A 19,464-nucleotide genomic window follows, 5' to 3' on the forward strand; every position below is an offset into this window, starting at 1 on the left:
TAGAGATATAGCAATATAAATCTATATAGGGAGGGACATTGTTTTCAGAATACTGTTTTGGAAATCGTGAGAACAAAGACTTGTCTCTTGGAGGACCGTGGTTCTGTCGGGATCCAGCGGTGTTGCATGTTTCTCAGTGGTGGATGAGTATTTTCTATTTCAGATTTTTATCTTATGCCAGCAACATATCTGTCACCATGACAGGGGTTTTTCAGTTCAGAGGAAAATGCATCAAATTCGATTTCAAGTGCACTTGGCTGAAGGGCTGGGAAATAGGTTTTTTTGAAAAACAAAGGTGAAAGCAAGAAAGTTAAAATAAACCTTAAAATTTATGATCAGGGTGTAACAAAAATACATCTTTAACCTAAAGTGTGTATGTGGGGAGCTGTTTTACCAGTACAGGACCCAGAGGTCCTGTGGTACCAGGACTGGTCCATACGCTGAAACGAGGTGCTTGTCGCTGACTCTCCCCCAGTGCAGGTCATCGCTGTCTTTCCCTTTTGCAGTAGGTGACTTTAGGGAGCCTGGATCCATCATCTCATTCTTTATTGCAACCTCACTGGGAAAGAGAATCAAGTTATTCCTCAAGCAGTTTGGACCAGCTTTAAACTTTTTCCTTCGGTCTCCAGTACCAGGGCGGGCATCTCTGGCACTAGAAAATGGGGGAAAGGCTCAACAGAAGGACAAAGGTGACACTGTTTTCCTCAGTGCCATGCCTTTTGGCTCAAAGCCAAAGAGTAAAGCCCTCCTCGTCGTCTTGTTTTAGGGGGTGTTCAGTGGCTGAGGAGAGCCCCTAGCATGGAGCACTGTGCTTCAGCCTTACCAAGCCTTTGGTGGCCTGGGGACTTTGTGCCTCTGGATTGGAGCAGCTTTTGTGAGAGCCTCAGCCTAGAACTGCTTCCCTCCTGCGCAGGGCTCTTCTCTGCTGAGAAGGCATTCAGCTCCTCTCCAGCAAGCCCTGGAACTGATAAGTCTGAAAGGAAAAGATAGCTACATCCAAACTGAATTTCTGTTTGGTTTAAAGTTTGCGGATGTGTTCTTGGGCTCTGCCGCAGGATCACTGCAGATCCCTGCTGGGGTGATCCCACGGAGTGGGCACCTTGCTCTCTGTGCGAGTCCCCCAGCCCTCCAGTATGGCCAAACCAAGCAGAGGTCGGTTCTTCAGCTTGGGCAGCTCACAGCCCACTGAAATGGGTGCAATTTTTGCTGCGTGGCAGGCTGTGAACCCCAGCAGCTGAGGGGCTGGGGCATGTCTGCTTCTGCTGCTCTGGCTGTAGGAGCAGCAGCTTACAGGGAACAGGGGGAGGCAACAGCCAGTGCTCAGGCTGGAGTCATCTGGCGAGAGCAGAGGTTTCATCCCACCCGAAAACATTACCCCAGCTGTTTAACTCACATGTCCTGCGGGTCAGTGCGGATGGGGCTGTGCGGACTGCGGTGCGTGCAGGGAATGCAGTGCAGGGGACTTCTGGGTGCTTTTATTGAGATGGATAGCTTGGGCTTTTCAGGAGGATCCATTGCCTGAATTTAAAGGCTCTCCTCTTTAGATTTCTGTGAAAAATTCTGCCTTTGTGGCCAGTTGTGTCTCTTTCCACATCAGCATAACTTTGTTTGGTGGAGAAACTGAAAACTGAATTTGGGACTTGCTCACCTCTTTGGTATCGTAGCAGCCAAGGACTGTATTCAAAACAGAAAGAACAAAATGGAACTGAATCTTACAGGTGTTATCTAAAGAAACTGGATGCACCCCTGGCAATCGCAGAGAGGAGAAAGTTACTGTGTAATACATTGCATCAAAGTCCCAGTCTTTCATAATCAAATGATGACCACTTCAAAGCCTGATGTCTTTGCTTCTCTCCCTTCTAACTGCTTCAGCCAACCTTTAGTCAATTGGCAATGACTTTAAAACCAGACATTATGATATAAACCTTGTAATTATTTGCTGTGATGAATCCTCTTTCTGCTGTGAAGCTGTGTGGAAGGGTTTTCTTTAACTAGCAGCATTTTTCCACCTTCATGCCTTACTGAAGCTCACTTCAGAGCAGAATTTTTATCTCTTTCTCTCCTGCCTTCCTGGCCATTTTGAAATCCAGTTTATGGCTGCATTTCAGCTTAACACCCTGAACTAGCTCCTTGCTGCTACAGCCTTGCTTCGTGCCCTTTCACAGTGCTCTCCCTCCGCCCTGAGCCCTCCGGATGGGCTGCTGGGTCTTCTGCATGTCCTGGGTGAAGCAGGGAAGGACCTTGCAGCATCTCCCAGCAGACTGTGTGGGAGCCCTGGTGAGGCTGGTGAAGCCCTGCTTGAGAGGGGACTGGAACAAGCCTGAAAGCAGCAGCTGGCAAAGGGGACTCCCTACCCCCCTTCTCCCTGAGGATTAATAAGTGAAGTTACGGGCACGGGGGAAGGAGCTGTTTTTTTAACCTGGCTGTGAAATTAGTAAAATAACTACATTCCCGTGGTGGATGAGGCTTAATGAATTGGTCAGCATGGAGGACATATGTTTGGGATTCTGAGTGTTAGAGAAGCAATACAATGCGGTATGTTATGCTTGGAAAATTATGGTCTGTGGTGAAAGGGAAGATGGAAGAAAAATCCTGCTTTGAAGACCTGCATCCACCTGCAGGGGAAAGATGGAATTAAACAGAGCAGGGAGAGAGCAGAAAAGTAGGAGACAGGGCTGGGAGCATGGCAGTCGGAGGAGGACAGGACCAGGAGGGATGGATGGAGGGGCTGTGCTAGAGGAGGCTGGCTTTGAAGGTGGTGGTGAAGTGACTTGGTGGCTCCTAAAAAATAAAAATAAAAAAAAAAAAAGAGGAAAGGAACTGCGGGTGATTCTTCAAGCGCCGTCTAGTCTGTGACCTACTTGCTGGCACAGTGATTTGCAGCTAGAGAAGCAAACAGAAGAAATGGCTGCTCCCTGTGGGAAGGGCAGGGGTGCTGGTATGTGCGGGAACTCTTTCCAGTGGTGCTTTCTTCAGCTGCTGCAACACGGCTGTGGCTGGGCACCTTGAGTTTGTAGAGCCACTGTTAGAGAAAGCAAAGGGAGCAGCTCTGAGCCATGCATTTCCCTCTGGTGTCACAGCAGTGGAGGGAGACAGTGCCGGATCCTGGAACCAGGCTCAGATTTATGAGCTGGCTTAAACACGTGGGCTCCTTGATGCACGAGTGAGCTCCTTCCCTGGAGGGGTGCGGGGCACTACATAACTGGCCTGTCTGGGGACACGGCTCACCAGGACACGATACTAACAGTAGAAATTATTCATCCCTAACCTCCTTAATAATCCACTGCAAACTAAAAGTCTGCCTTCTCCTGCTTCTGCTCCTTCAGGAGCCCCCACTAACCTGATCATTCTTAATCTCATCTTATTTTCCAGATCATCAATTTGATTTCTCAGTACTTTTACAGTCCTTAGTGTTCCCGGGAATCTGTGCCTCCATCAATTATCTCTCTTTCGAGGCTGTAGCAACCTTGAACCACAGTTTCCATACTATTTTTATAACTCACGCTGCTTATTAGAGGAGTCCTTCAGAAATAACTGTACAGTTCTTACCAAGATATCCCCAAATTTTCTGAGTAAATAATAACTTCATCTCTTGCTAATATGAACTTGGAAGGCTCCCCTTTTCCTCTTGTTCACTTCTCCCGCAGGTGTTTGGGAGATAAATGCCTTACCTTTAATTTAATTCATATATGTAGGTATACATGCATGTCACAGTGTATTGGATACTCCTTTAACCATATTAATCATGATGCTGAGCATCTAGTGCTACAGGCTGGCGTCAAATAGTGGCATTGATTAGACAGTTGCTCTTCTCCTTTGCATTCATCAGCAAGCATTAGCATATAACCTTCCTTTGCTTGATTTGAAACTGGTTCCAGTATCTTCTAGAGTGCTTGAAATCCAGATAAATTCACTAATCTCAACAGACTCAATGTGGATTTACTGGGGGCAGAGCCTTGGATGAGGAGGAGACCCTAAAAAGCAGTGACCTGCTGTTGTCAGTGTGCAGTGCCATGGCTACTCTTACTCCCGTGACACCTTTCCCACTGGGATTAGGACTGCATCTAGCCTGAGGCTGCTTCAGATTTACCTCTGTACAAAATGACATTGGGAAGTAGCTGTTGTATCTTTTTTTGGGGGTGTTCTAAGTTGCTATATTAAATAAATAAAAAAAGTGGTTCTAAGAGTGTCTGAAATGACAGCTTTCCTCCTATTGATGGCATATAGGGAGTTATTTGTGAGTTAGCAGTCCAAGGTTATTTAACTCCAAAACTTCTGCACTTGCCTTGCAAACTCCGTCCAAGAAAATCTTTTCTTTGGAAAGAAAAATGAAAAAAAGTCCTCTGTTTTTCATAAGTTATGAATTGTGCTCATGTCTAAGCTGATTATTTTATTTATTCCAATAATCCTCTCTTCCAGAATAAAGGAAAATTAATTGTCTTCCTATTTCCATAATGATTTGCCCTTCAGACAGTTGCCAGGCAAAGTGCTTAAAACCTGAAATGAAAAGATGGTGAATGTTTAAAATCATTGAGCTACTGTAGGAACATGTTTGTATTTTAATAGGGTGGTATTCAAGTAGTCCCAGAGAGTGCTATTTGCTCTGTGTTCTGTAGGATTATAAGGGCTTTTTTTTTTGCTTCTGCATATGAAAATGGGGTCAAGCCTGCTGTGGTAGATACTGCAAGTCTTATGTAGGATTTTGCTAGCAATATGGACTGCCTGCAATTGAAGCCCTAAAATTATCCAGCATTAATGGGCAGCATTGTCCTTGGGCTTCGTTGTTTTTGTTTGCTGGGAAGGTGGCTTTGCTGCTTTTCAGTGCCTGCAGATGGGCAAGGACTTACTTCCTTACAGGTGTGATGGGACAAGATTTTCCCTACAAGAGCTTTTCACTGACACCTACCCAACTCTTGGTTATTTTTAACTTTGTCTGGCTGAAAAAAAAGTTACCTGATTAATTTGGGAAAATGCTGGAATGCTTCCTTAAAAGGCTCAAAAGTGATGTAATATTCAGTGATGAATCTCAGAGCTAAATTAGAGCTTTTGTGGGTGCGTTAGTTGAGGAAGGGAGTTTCATATTTTATCACCTAACACATTTATTTTTTATACCAGGCTACGCATTCAGGGCTCCTGACTAGCTGGGCACAGTGGTGAAGCCGGTGTGGAAGCAGTGACACAGCTCCAGATCTAGACCAGTGTCAGGGGAGCGGTGAATCTGCCCTCCACTTTGCTTTCCAGTTTTATTCCAATAAGCTTTGAGAAACACATAAAAACTTGAAGCTAGGGATGGCCGTGCTTCTAGTGGGGGATTATGCTGAGGGAGGGCGAAGAGAAGCAGCACAATGTGTTTAAAAACAAGAGTCTTGCATAATGAAACGGGTTTGTTGCCCAGTCATTCATGTCCCCATAAGCGTTGCACATCCAGGTGTGGGCTCCCAGGTGTAGGGACAGTGGAGGTGGAGCTCATCTCCACTGTATTCAGGGAGAAGGTGCTGGCACCAGACCTGGATGTGGCCCTGGCTCTTTCCTCATCTCGGAGCATGACCAGAGGTGTTGGGGACAGTTTCAGTGCTGTGTTTCAACACAAGAAACCACATGGCAATAAATTCCTCATATCTGTTGTATGTTTCCCTCTCCCCATATGTGAAATTGCTCCAAAGGAGCAGAGTGTAATACATCACAGAAGAGAGAAGGGTAGGAGTTAATTCATTTTCATGATCTTTCCATAGCACTTAGTCCAGCTAACAGTGATTTGTCTTACTTGGCTGCTGCAGTAATCTCACAAGGGACCCACTGGGAGAAGGCTGGGCACAAAGGACCCATGGACCCTGGGTATTTCCATTAGCCAAAGAGCTACATGTGATCATCTGTTGCATTTACAGCCAGAGTTTTGTGCTGCCATCTCAAGCAGAAGGACAGTGGAGGTATCTTAATAGTACCCAACTGCAGGAGACTACCATACCCAGGTGAGATAGTGGTTCATTGCCCAAATGTCCCTTAGCACAGGGGAGGGAGGGAGACTCTCCCCTGGTTAGAGTGAGCTTAGGGAACATAAAACCGGGTGTGTGAATATCCTCTTCGGGTCTCACCTCAATCTTTGGTTATCTGTTAAAGTTCATAAACCTGGCAGGGGAATTCATTAACCCGAGTCTTGACAGACTGATTTTGCCAAAGGTTGATTTCAAATCACTCTCCCTACTCTTAGTAGGGGTCTCAGAGTTCCCAGGGGGGCGTAGGTGTAGGCTGCAGCATAAAACCGCCCAGTTTTGTTCATTCTGTAGCTGGTATGGATTCCTATTTCTTGCTGTCGGTGCACTTGGTTTGTTACGCGTAGCATGGAGGAAGTTATCCCAGACAGAGAATGCTCAGGTGGCCACCTCCTGTCTGTCGAGAGCTGCCGCTGATTTCAGTATTTTAGGCTCAGTCTCTTAAATCACAGATGGAGCTGTATTTCCAGCTAGTACAAACCCATAAAGTTACTGAAGTAGGTGAAAATACTCTAATTTACAGCAGTTATGGTCCTGATCTGTAGGCAGCGTAAGCTACATATGCATGATGTGGAGGGAGAAGCCTGAATTTATCAGTCACGCAGAGTCTTGTGTAAAATAGCTCCATGCTTGCTGGTGTGGTTGCCAGAAGGGCTTTTGAAATGGCAAAGGTTGTGAAATACTGGCAGGGAACGTCAGAGGAGGGGAGCTGGGCTAGAGGAGGACATGGCCCCTTCCTACAGCACAACTAAGACTGGAAAAGTGGGTGTTAATGGCTATATTTTGCAAGGCACCTTCCTCATGCTCCAGGCATTTTGTGTGCTAGGCAGTGACCTGTAGGCCTTTTTCAAATGAGTTTTATAGACATAGCCATTTCTCCTGATCTTTTGATGGTTCTTTGCAGGAGTAACTGTGTTTGTTTGCTGGGGGCTGTTACTAGTCCCATGAGACAATACTGCTTTTGAAAATTAATAATTTTTTTTAGTCGCCACTACTATATAGATAATCTTGTCCTTTTGTCTCCTGTTCCCCGAGGGAGTTTCTGCCCTTCCTGGATCTCATCCTGGTCCTTGCTTGCGAAAACAAATCCCGGGTTGCTTATGAAATTAGTTGTCTGATGCACTGCATCATCTATGATTGTGCAGGGAAGGAAGGAACTGGTGCCCTGCCAGAATAGCAGGGTGTTAAACGTTTTGCTTTGGCTAAGGTCATCCAGTCTTCCTTTGTCTGTATCCCCTGTCTAGCTGAAGTAAGAAAAGTTTATCATATTCGGGTCCTCAAGAGTGTTTTCTCTTGGTCTTGTGGTTAGGATTGATTATTGCATAGCATCAACGGTCTTTCCTTCCTCTCCCCTCCCAGCACATCAGGTTATATATTACATATGCACAGGAGGTGGATTGAATGAGCTAACAGATCTCCATTGTTAACGATGAGCCTGTAAGTGAATGTTTAGTGCCAGCAGTATCACTGTATGTTCTGGTCTTTCATCATCAGGAGCTGATGGACAAGAAAATTATGCGAAGCAGGCGATGGTAGGTGCTACCCTGCTTGTGCTGCCTGTTCAGCTTCTCCTGGTGAGCAACTCCTACCTTTTGGTGGGAACAACTTGTTTCAGCTGTCCTTGCTGTGAAGCGGCCTGGGCTGACTGGTTTTTCTGGTGGGCACCTTCGTGATGAGCTTGTGTTCCTGAGACGGTAGCTCCAAGGGCATTGCTAGGTCCTTGTGTGTGAACTTCAGGTGGAAGAGGAATTCACAATGATCATGTGTCTAGTAGGCTGCATCTGTGTAAAAAAAAACCAAAAAACTTCTTCTCTTATTTTTGTAAGATTGGTAGTATTTTTTGCTTTGAATGTTTTATTTTGCTTTTTCGTGGTTGTGGGTTTCTTTGTCTCTATGCACCTATAACATCACAGTGCTGAGCACAAGTGTTAACTATAAAATTAGAGCCATCTGTGAGGTCTGGGACTGGGGGTGGGGAGGAAGGGGAGGTGTCGCTTCCAAAAATCTGGTTAAAAATCAAACTGCTGGATTTTCAGTGACAGTTAAGTAGTAGCTGCTTGCCTCTGTTTACTTTTCCTTGGGATTTGAAAACTCGCGCAGGCCCTGTACGCTGCAGTAGTAGATGGACGTGTAACTCTGCACAGAGTTTCACTAGCCTGTTGGGGTTGGGCTGGGGTACATCTGGAGGGCTCATTTCTCAGCCCTGCAGATTTGTTGCTTTCCTCACAGAGCTATTGTCTGAAGAGATGCCGATAGACATTTGCTATTGATTCTTTGTCTGGAGAGAGAACTGGAATAATATATACATATATATATTTTTTTATGCGAGTATATGTGTGTGTATATATATTTTTATACATCAGATTGACTGAACAAACTTTTCTCTTACTGAGTCACTGCTGCATTTTGAGGCAGGTGGAAGACTTGCCATGGCTGAGATGATGGTTATTGGGCCTTTTTGAGGTTTCCAGGGCTCAGAAAAAAATGAGGAATGGATGATTTAGATTTGGGGGAACAACAACAAAACAAACAAATCGTTATCACATTTCAAATCTTCCATCTCCCCCCACTTCCAAATGTGCTTTTTAAAGAGTTACAAATGCTTGTTGGCATAGAAACTACAGAATCTGAGTGAAGCTTGCAAATGTAAAAGGAGCCATTCTGCCTGAGCAACATGGACTGAGCCTCTGCAAAGCTGGCTAAAATCTTTTACGAGGCAAAGAAAATTGTCCAGATGTTGCTCGAATTATAATGGCACTAAATATTTAGGTTTTTCAACTTGCACTTAAATCCAAAAAATCTTGAAATGTAGGGAATGCAGATCCATTACCACTGGGCTTGCTTTTCTTATGAAAGAATTTGTAGTCCAAAAATATTGCTAAAATCTGTTTGGCTCCGAGCAGTGCCAAATCCTCATTAAAACATGTGGATATTTCTGAGGTTTAATCTGTTAGAAATGCATTTGGGATCCAGTTATGTTAAATTAAGCAACAATATTGGCCTGGATGTTGTTTGAAATATTAAATGTGGCAGTCGGAACACCAAGCAAAATGTTTGCACATTTTAATCGCTCGATGAGTAATTTTTTTATTTTATTCCGAGGAATGATCGAGAGTGCTTAAAAACTGTCCCTGCTCCCCTCGATTCGCCTCCTTCCCCCCATCAGGCTCCGGGAGCGGCGCAGCATCCTGGCTCCTCGCTTCCCCTTCCAGCGCGGGGCCACGATGGGATGGAGCTGTGGCGTGCCGGGAGGATGCTGCTCCCTTTGAGCATGCTCCTCGCCATCTCCCGTGGTGCGGAGCGCGTGGACGTGCCGGTGTAGGCCTCTAAAATCCTTGACGGGAATCTAAAACGCCAGCACGGCCAAACAGAGGTATGCATCCCGCCAGGCTTTCCTTAAGAGGTTTTTACTGCTGATTCTTCACTCCATTGGGGTTTCCTAAAGATTGCCTCGGACAAAATGCCTCTAAAATGGCTCAGCGGCACATAGCAACGGGTTGTCTCCTGGCTAGTTTATCCCCTGCGCCGGAGGCTCTGGCGGCATGGAGCCTCTGCGCTTGCCAGCTGTGCTCTGCAAAGGGTCGCGCCGAGGGTGCTGCTGCTGGGAGGGCTCCCTCCGCGCCTCTCCCTCCCCGGCAGGTAAGGCCATGGATTGCAAAGGCGCTTCGTCTTGCCAAGTATTTATTTATTTTTATTTTATTTTTTTTTCCCCCAATTGTTAATTGCCTCGTGGTAAGGCAGGCCCCCTTTTTTTCTGCTTTAAATGCAGCTGTGCCGAGGAAGGGCTTCGCTGTTGCGAATGTCGGAGCGGATGGCAAAGGGAGCCATGAAACGCTGCGTGCAGTCTACAGTGCCTTGGGACACATTCATAATATATAGTATGTAGAAAATATCACTGCTGGGCGGGTTTTTAATGGGGTGTGGGGGACTGTTTCTTTTTAAATTTGACACATTGCAAAAGTAGTTCTATATTGGTGCCTTGTTCATTGTTTAAGGTTAAAAATGAGGGTAGTTGGGTATATTAGCAGTTTTTTCTACAGCCTTTTGTTTTGGGGCCTTTTTAATTGCATAGCAGCTTGTGTTGTATTAAAATGAGCACCTAGCTGGAAAGTGGTACAAAGCAGGATTGTGTTACCAGTACCTGTGTGTGACTTGATAGCATTCATGCCTCTTTGTTGTCAGACACCAAAAGGGCAGCGTAGAAGGTTGGTGGGCTCAAAATTCAGCCATGCTTTACTTTTTCTTTTTTTCTTTTCCTGTTTAGTATAAAGTGCATACTTTTCTGTGGGATAGTTTGATTCTTAAAAAAAAAGCCCAACACTTAAGCTTCAGCGCAATTTTCTTTATTATTTTAATTTAAAGAATAAGTGTATGATGCTAAATGGGGATTGTTAATCATTAATGATGAAAGAAAGCAAGTGAAAATATAAGGCATAATGGAATGGAGGTCATCGCTGTAAATGTTTTCTGCAAAAGCAAACGGGCATGCTGGGGAGGGGGGGCAGAAGTCCAGAGTCAGAAGAGAAATCAGCATCAACCCTTCTTTTGGCTAGTTTTTGTGGCTGTGAAATGCATCAAGTAGAAGGTCCAAGCCCGAACAAGGTCCTTAGGAGGAGGTCTGATGGCTTGATCATCATGCTTCCTTGTTTGATTGCTCATCCCATTGTCCCTCTCTTGGCTTTGTCAGCTTCGCTGTGGGCACCCCGTAGCACAAACTAACTTCAAGCAGGTGCTTAATTTATTTAAGCAGGTTTTTTTATGCTTAAAATGTGTTGCTAACTTGGACCAAAGTGCCTTGGAGCTTGCAGAGTCAAGGCTATGATACATGGGAGAGGCTCAGAGGCACACTCTTCCCCCGGATTTGTGTGTTAGCTGTGCAGGGCTGGTCAAGACCCCCTTCCCCAAGGTGACAGTGCCAGCTGCCTTGCACAGATCTTCTTCACCTACAGGGTCCTCACTTCTTCATAGTAAGCATGAACTTTGGGACGTTTGATGAAGCAGTAAAGCCTGGGTTACCTGCAAGTATGAGTGTTTTATCAGAAGGGGTATCTGATATTGCCTGAGCCTTTGGCTAAAAACTGTGGTCAAGCAAAGCTGCAGCAGTGTGGCAGGATGGGTGGCCAGGGCTCCCAGCGGGCTGTGGTGTGCGAGGGGAGCCTTAAGTTCCACCACTTGTTTCACTCACCAGGTTTATTTGCAAGGGGATGTTACTCTTCATTGTTGGACTGGGTTCATATTTTTGCTGCACTAATACAGTTCACCTTACAAGTGGGATAGGGACAGCTGTTTAAAACCTGAATTTTCAGACACGATCTGATGTGCATTTAATAGAGCAGCAGGACAAGGCAGGCCAAACTTGTAGAAAAAATCTTAAATAAAGGACAGAGAAGCAAGAAAACTCTTCCTTCTATTTCCACATACGTGGATGTGTGCACATATGTGTTCAGTTACACACATTAGCACTTTTCATTGGTCAGGCGTTAATAGGGAAGAGTATTTAGATTTATCCTTAGGTTATATTAGGATACCAGAGACTGTTCTTGGCGGCAGCAGTACCTTTGTATCCGTTGGGTCAGTGAAGTGCATATATATCTTTGGAGTGAATTTGGTGGGTTTTGAGACTAGAGCAGGGATCTTGGCAGGGTTTTATGGATTTTGGTTGTTTCGACATGGGTTTGCTCACTTTCATAGTCTGCAGAATAAAGCAGTTAAGCCTCATTGCTCCCTGCACCTTGAGGTGAGCAGCAGCAGGATCTTTGTTTTAAAACCTGCCCCAAGAGGATAGTAAGAAAGGATTAGAAAGACAGAAGTGGGATGGAGAGAATAAATTAGAAACAGAGGAGAAAGAAAATACAGGAATTAAAAATAGGGGAAGAGAAAAAATGGCATGGACAACAAAAGCTTTGAAAGATGAGGGATTGGGCATCTGTGCACATGAACAAGTGCAAACAGAGGAAACTCTGATCCCAAAGCAAGGTTAAAGAAAAGGCACCTGAATATGTAGGCAGGAAGATGGGAAACAGGTGAAGATGGCAAACAAAATGAGGGATTGGGAGGCAAGTACTGATCATTGTCTCTGCAGTAGGCTGCAGTATATTTGTTTTAATTGTCCTTTATGCCAGTGACTAAGTGATACAAAAAAGTCCCTCGAGCCCTGAATATGGATGGAGTGATGAATGGGAAGGACTGACCCTTCCGTTCTTCACCGGGAGCATCTCAGAGGGTCTCTGGTTCCCATTGTTTAGGAGAGGCTGGAGAAGGCAGTGCTGTACCAGGCTGAGAAACCTTCTGATTCTGAAGGTCCTCTCACAAAGCCCGTGAATGGTTGAAGGAGAGGAAATTGAGCACAACTGTACCTGGCTAATGAATGCAGAAGTCATGTAAGTCACGTTTCCCACATCTGTCTTATGGTTGTGTCACAGTCTCGCGCTGTCTACAATGCCGAAAGTGCCATGTTTGCATCAGGACAGTTGACTGTTTCAGCACTGCAGCCCAGTGAAGACAAAACAAAGGTTTTTTTGACCTCCATAGCTAGTTTAAGTTAATTTGCAATTTCGTCCTATGTATCCTTACTAGCAAAGGCAAGCGAATATAATTTTAACATTTTAACATACATTTTCATGTAACATATCTTCAAGTAGCCGTTTTAACACAGACATGCATTGGCTTTTGCAGTGAAGATAGATCCTCCATTTAATTGTCAACTATGTGGCAAGAAAGAAATTAATTGTGTCACTGATAGACATTGCAAGTCTGAAAGGCGTGAGCTCAGTGGAGTTTTCTTCTTACTGAGAAGTTTGGCTTTTGCCTCTTGAAGTGCATAATATGTACCTGACAAAATATTTGGTGAATTTTTATGATGAGATACAAGCTGAGTTGACCTTAATTCTATAAGGAGCTTGTTGTAATGCAGCTGTGCAAATCAACACAGCTGGATCCATTGGGATGTAGCTCTTTAAAACAAAATGATGGCAGCAGCCTTCTTTCTTCCCAAGCAGATTGATAAGACTCCTGAAGGTGAAGTTAACTGATAAGTGCAAGGTAGCATTACAGGGATTAGAAATGAGGTATAAGAACCTGGTAAAAATAAATGGATGAGAATCCCTCAAATTACTGGACTCAGTGACTTTATATACACCTTTGTGTCTTTCCTCCATCACTTAGATTTGAACAGAAGGTCCCATTTACTAGCATCCCTCCCTGCAGATTTAGTCTTGCTGTATAAACACACAAGACTGGCATTTATTTAGACTGGTGTGTACGAACTACGCTGTTGCAGGAAAATTTGTATGTACTCGTGTTACTTATGAACCATGTTTCTCTTTTTTTTTGTTTGCTTATGCACTGCAGTGGATGCAGCCTCGAGTTTTTATAGTTTAAAGTCAAACTTTATGACATCCATTCAATCTCCTTCGGAATGGGGCATATCTAGATTAGCGGTGGGATATGCAGGGCTTTACAGGAACTTCTGCAACGCTTTTTTCAGTATGGAGAGGAAGAAGAGTGTTAAATGCAGTTTAAGATGACAGGCATTTTGGGTTGCTTTACAGCCGATCCTTTACTCTGTTCCTTCTAAAGAAGGACTTACGAAAAAAATAAAATTGGTGCTCCAGGCATGTCACAGCATATCGAGCTGTAAATATCCACCTTTGCAGGTTTTCACACCAACATGTGAGGCATGTCAGGAAAGGGGAATATCAAAAATATTATTGTGTTGATGGCAGTACCCAAGGGATGTTCCCATTATAACCATCTGGGCTAATGTCATTATTATCATGATCTGAGTGGGCCTTTCCCTCCCCCTTTGTTAAAGGAGGGAGGAAAACCACTGAGCAATCCTCCTGCTAGGATGAGAATATTGTCTACCCACAGTCAAGGCTTAGAAGGATTTGTGTTTATATTGGGTGTCTGCTGATACCTTACACCTGATCTGGCAAGGAGAAGACAGGACAGCTGTCTCCAAGGCAGGTTGCAGACTGATGGTGCTCCAGACTGGCTGGGAAGATCCCTCTCTTGCAGGCTCGGGACCTTGCTTGGAGTCTGTACTGTTTGGGCTGTAATTATATCATGGGCAGAAGGGTGGTGCAGGGTATGTATGCATGCAAAAGATTGCAAAGGATTTTACTTCCTCTCAGGGTTTTTGCTTTGAACCAATATATCACTAAGCCTAACCGAGGGCACATTTATTTTGAAGCAGTCCCATGCAGGGAGGATGGGCGCTGAGAGCAAGCCCTGTAGCTGCAGCTCCCAGGTGCTTTGCCAGACCAGAGCCACAGCTCCCACATTGACGTCGGTCTGTCACGAGAGCAGAATGTGCTGAGGAGGCAATAAAAAAGCTAGGTGATGTTTGCCAGGTGATGCAGCAGCTCTTCGCTTGACTCGCCCCTCTGGGGAAGGATCATCCCGCAGACTGTGCGAGGTGTTAACGAACGTGCCGTGGTAATGCTGCACAACACCCTCCCTCTGCTGATGGTGTCTGGCTGTATATTGTCAGCTGCTGACTAGCAGGGAATCCTGGAAATCTTTCTTGGAGGGCCATATTCTGCCTGGCTGGCTGTTTTTTCTTGGCTTGTGCGTGAAAACAATGCCGAAATTCAGTTCCCCAAGTGCAGGAGTCATTAATCAAAGGCAAATGGGAATGAGCTGTCTTGGTGCAATGCTCTGGTTCTGGGTTTTGAAGTCAGTGACAGGGATGATCCAGCCACTAATAAGTTTCATGTGAAACTCCAGAGCTTTCGGCTATCAAGCAAATGTCTTACAAAACTGCTTGAGGAAAGGAAGCTGACTTCGTCAGTCCTTGAGTTTGTTTAATTGAAGCCCGAGAGTGATCAAGCGGCTGCTGAAGGCCAGTGTTTGGCTTCCTGTCGCACAAAAAAAAATACTCGGGATTTTTTTTTCTTTGTATTGCCTGTGCACTTTTATTTTTGGTAGTATTACTGAACCAGAACCAACCACTTCTCCTTGCCTTTTCTCTGGGGTAAGGCTGCATGAGAGCGGAGGAGAAGCTTCCAAAGGTCCATGACGCTTTTGATGCACATTTGAGTTCAGAAGATCAGTACCAGGAGGGAGAGTCTGGGCTCTGCACAGAGCACTGGAAGGGTGAAGCCCTTTCCTCTTCCTTGTATAATAAAAATAGTGCAAATGGTCTTTTTTCAGTGTGCAAAACTTCTCCCCAGTAGACTCCTGCCTTCCCTTGCTTTGCCTCCAAAACAGATCTTGGTCACTGTGGTGAAGACCAGGCAAACGAGAAGGGCTGCTGTGCTCAATTGCAGACCTTCTGCAAGGTTCATCTTTCCCTCCTTTCTGGTTCACATCTCTGAGAGCTGGTTACATTATTGCAGCATTTTGTGGTGGTTTTTTTTTTCCTAGTGTTTTGCTGTATTTTGAGTCCTTCAGTTTAAAATATTAACAAAATTAAGCTCTATGCCTCCTCGTGAGGCAACTAAATGCATACTATACATGGGGCGGGGTGAAAGGTGGGAGAATTTTAGGGAAGTCATTTTTTTGAAATAGTGGTTTAATTTTTTATGTGAAACCAGTGCTTAATTTTCAAGTGTACTGACCATTTGCATCTTGCTGTAGTGTCTCTACATCTCTAGGAGATACAGGCTCTCAGCAGGTTTGAAAAACTGTCTGAACTTGCCACCCAAAATGGGCATGTGACTCTTGATTTGAAATTTGTTGGGGTTTTTTCTGCAGAGCTTACGTATGGGAGAGCATCAGAATGAGGTCATCAGTCTTAGACTTGAGCTCTAAGTACCATCCTCGCATTTGTCCTCCATAATACAGCAAGTCTTTAGCATTGTATCTCTGGGAACCCAAGCAAATAAGACGGTTAAATGATTTGGGCATTCAAATAAATCCCATGACTATCATCCCAGATTGAAATCTGTGTTCAGAAGTCTCTAGACATACTTGGGGCTCACAGCATCCATCGGCTCTTTGTTCCTCTGATACCTGCAAGCAGCACGCTGAAGTGGCTGCTGGGCTGGAGGGGGGAAAGAAAGGGAAGGGAAGCAATAGTTAAATTTGTTAGTAAGTGGTGTAATCTCTCTTTATTTCCACATTTGCTTTTGTTTTGATACCATATTTTCACCTAAGCATTTGCCAGGTGTTTAATGCATCTGCATTAAAAAACTGTAATGGAGCTCATTGCCCTTGCCCCAGGGGCTATGTATGACTTGCAGCCCAGTTATCCGACAAAAAAATTCGAAGTAACTTCCCTGAATTTATTGCTCCTGTTGGTTGATTCAGATGCAACTGACTTGTTGTAAGAGTCTGGACTGTGTCCTGGTGTCACAGATTCACCCACATGGCATCCGCCTGCTTTCAAACTCAGCAATGGGCATAAAAAACCTCCTTAGTGATTGCAAGTTTACTGTTTTGGATAAATATTTCCCCTCCCCTCCAAAAACATGTTAGTTACAGGGAATATTATACAGAGGGAGAAAATACTGATATGTTTGTTATGTACATTGATGGGTTTTGGGTTTTTCTGGTTGTTTTTTAATTACGGAGGATGAGATTTTTTTCAAGGGAGCTTAAAGTGCTCAAACTTCACTGAGATTCAAAGTCTGGTCATCCCAAACGGGCTGTCCCAACACATTCTTTGCTGCCCCAACCTGGCCAGCTGAAGTGACTCAGTAAATCAGCAATAGAGCATGACTTCACATCTAGGTCTCCTATCTCTTGTTCCTCTGCTCTGTACATTTGTGAAGGACTGCTCCAGAAATTTTTCGCAGTTAATTCTCCAAGCCTTGATTTTCTCATCTGTAAAATGGAGATGTTACTATTCCCTACTATTCCCATCTCTTATTATAAATTGCTTTACAAAAAGTCCTAAGTATTTTTATTGTTGCAGTGCATTTAAGCAAATCACAGTGTTATCTCTCTGGTTCTTTTTTACATGGTGATGTTTAGAAGCTTTTTTCGGTATATGCTCTACTTTTGATCAGGAAGAACTAGATTGTTTTCCTTGCTCTTCCCCCAGAATTCATGGTGGCTGGAACAGTCTCCAAAACTCCTTAAGACTCTGGCATTGGTTGGAATAAAACTTAGTAATTACAATACTTGGTAGAGGGTGCACACCGTTGCAGAGTGTAGGCTGGGGGATTTGCTTCCAGGATTACTTGGCTGCAGCAGAAATGGAAACCTGTGTTAGTTGTGTTGAATGCTCTTCAGCCACGTTTGAAAAGTCAGTGTACTGAAAAATGATTAATTTTTCAAGCTCTAGGGTGAGACCCTCTGGCAGTTCTGCTGGACATTTGCAGGGTTTGGGGTTTTTTTGGTGCTTTTTGTTTACAGTTTACCAGTTCAAGAGGACAGCAAGGCGGCTCTGTCAGTAAAGTGGCATTTGCAAGCTCTGAACCTCTTTGGAGTATCTGGTGCATTGGAGTCCAAGGCCTGACTTGCAGAAGTGTGAAGCATCCAGGGTTCACATCAGCTTTAGAGCTGGACACTGGCTCTAGCAATGACTCTGGAATTCTCCAGGGGCAGGGAATCACGAGGCTTTGTCCTTTATGGGGAGGAAGGAGTCTTTTTTTCTCCTGTCAGCTTCTGTTCGTGCCGCTCTCTAGAATGTGGTGATGCTAATGGGAACAAGAGAAGTTTTGGGCTCTGCTCCCTGAGATATGAAAGTCGTCTTCTCAAGTAGAGATTGTAACCTGGCCTCAGCCCAAGCATGTCGGGAAATGAACTCAGTGCTGAGTCAGCCTCTGGTAGGGCATGTTTAAGGAGCTGTAATTTTATTTGCTGTTCTCATGTGTGTCCATTTTATGCCATATCTGACAGATTTTTGAAAGGTGCTGAGCTCTTGTAATTCCTGATGAAGGCTCTGGAGGGTGGACGTACTGACTGCCTTTGCAAATGAGGCTGTGGATAACTTGGCTCTGACACTTTTTGCCCTCCCTCCTCTTTCTTGCCCGCACAGAGAGCATTGCGTGTCATCACTGTAGGATTTACTGCCTTCAGCATGAGGACCTTTGATGTGAGCAGGCTCTAGGAGAAGAGTTACGGCTGCATAGAAAGGCTGGCTTCCAACTTAAGCCCTAATGCATGCCCTCGATGGGAAAAAGTTGGGCTTAGAACTGGCAAAGCATATCTAGAAGATGTTATCGCTTTCTTTTTTATTAAGCTTGTGTTGACTCTTCAGTCTGTGTTGAAAGCAGGTGTGTTTTGAGCTGTACTACTGTATCTTTTGGAGCTATGTGGTAGGAGCAATACAGGATTTCCCTCTTAGATTGTTCCTCCTCTGGAACCAGCATACCTAGCCTAGGGTAAGCAAATGACTCTGGCTTTGCTTTTTTTTTCTGCCTGTCCCCAAGGAGACAATATAAATGCCATGCCTCGAGTGTGTATCTATTGAGGGAAAAAGAGATTTTTAAATAGTGATGAACTGTGGTTTTCCCTTAGTGCAGCAAGCCAATTGTTCATTAGTGAAATATATTAATAATTCTCTTACGGACCTTGTTGGTAAGTGAATCTGCTTTAATTCCTTTGTATCAACAAGAGCTGCAGGTATGTATGTCTTCGTTACATTAAAAAAAGAAAAAAAAAAAAGCAAGCAATGCTTGCAAATTGGTCTTTGTTTCCAAGGAAACAAACTTGACATGCTTCAGCTGTGCTAGATGCAAACACTGCTAGATTCAGCAGACATGCCTCGGGATTATATGGTCTGAATATTATTTTTAAACTACCTCCAATTTAAAGGCAGGGGAGAGGATGAGAATAGAATTTTTCGGCAGGGTTTACCAATCTGTGCTTTCATTAAAAAGCACTGTGCGGTATCTTAGAGTTGCCTAATGTGCTGTAGAGAGAATTGCATCCTGTGCTGAAAACAGAGGTCCCTAATGAATGTCCCTGGAGAAGGAGCAGCCTGGGGCCAAATGGCTACCACAGGGCGCTGGTCCCGGGGCTTTGGTGAAATCCTTCAGCAGAAATAGAGGTCTGAGGGGAGCTAAGCACGCGCTCTCTGTGCCAAATTATTATGGTTTATCCTGGGTCACTTTACCAAATGTTCTGTGCTCTAAAAATATTTTAGTAAAATGCAACTCGCCAGCACTTGGCGTGAAAGGCTGCCTGGTGTTCAGAAGTCATATGCAAATACTATCCCACATGATGTGCTAAAAAGCTGTAGCTTGATGTTGAGGACTGGGCTGAATTCAGGAAATAGATGAGAGAACAATATTATGAGTTGTTTGCGTAGTGCATCTGACATGAATTTGCTGTGGACTGATGAAAATCTTGACTTTAACTTGGTTTATTGATTGTACAGAAAGTCTCTTAGTATTTTTGTCATTACCTTGGAAGTTTGGTTCAGGAAAAAAGCTGGGTTTTGGCATTAATCTGTCACCCTGTTTTTTTCTGAAATGCTGTGTAAAGCAACTTGTGTTGTGTAAAGCAACTTGATTTTTTTTTTTTTTAATCTTCCTTTGAAGAATCAAAACTTCAGCATTGAAGCAGACACTGTACATAC

The 19,464-nt window shown here is 44.3% G+C and overlaps 1 protein-coding gene across 7 annotated transcripts in view; it reads left to right on the top strand.

Annotated features, from left to right (window-relative positions):
- The window catches only part of EHMT1 (euchromatic histone lysine methyltransferase 1), a 124,264-nt gene that overhangs the window by 23,104 nt on the left and 81,696 nt on the right, over window positions 1–19,464 (top strand). The window contains exon 2 of one of the 7 annotated variants that reach the window (XM_075056154.1): window positions 9,760–9,868. The exons of 5 other annotated variants lie outside the window; for them this stretch is intronic. The gene's annotated coding sequence lies outside the window, so the exon portion shown is untranslated. Of the gene's footprint in view, window positions 1–9,449; window positions 9,869–19,464 lie in introns of those variants that run through there. One more of the 7 variants, XM_075056156.1, reaches the window with a different exon arrangement.

The sequence above is a fragment of the Buteo buteo genome, chromosome 23, assembly GCF_964188355.1.
Source record: "Buteo buteo chromosome 23, bButBut1.hap1.1, whole genome shotgun sequence".
Lineage (NCBI taxonomy): Eukaryota > Metazoa > Chordata > Aves > Accipitriformes > Accipitridae > Buteo > Buteo buteo.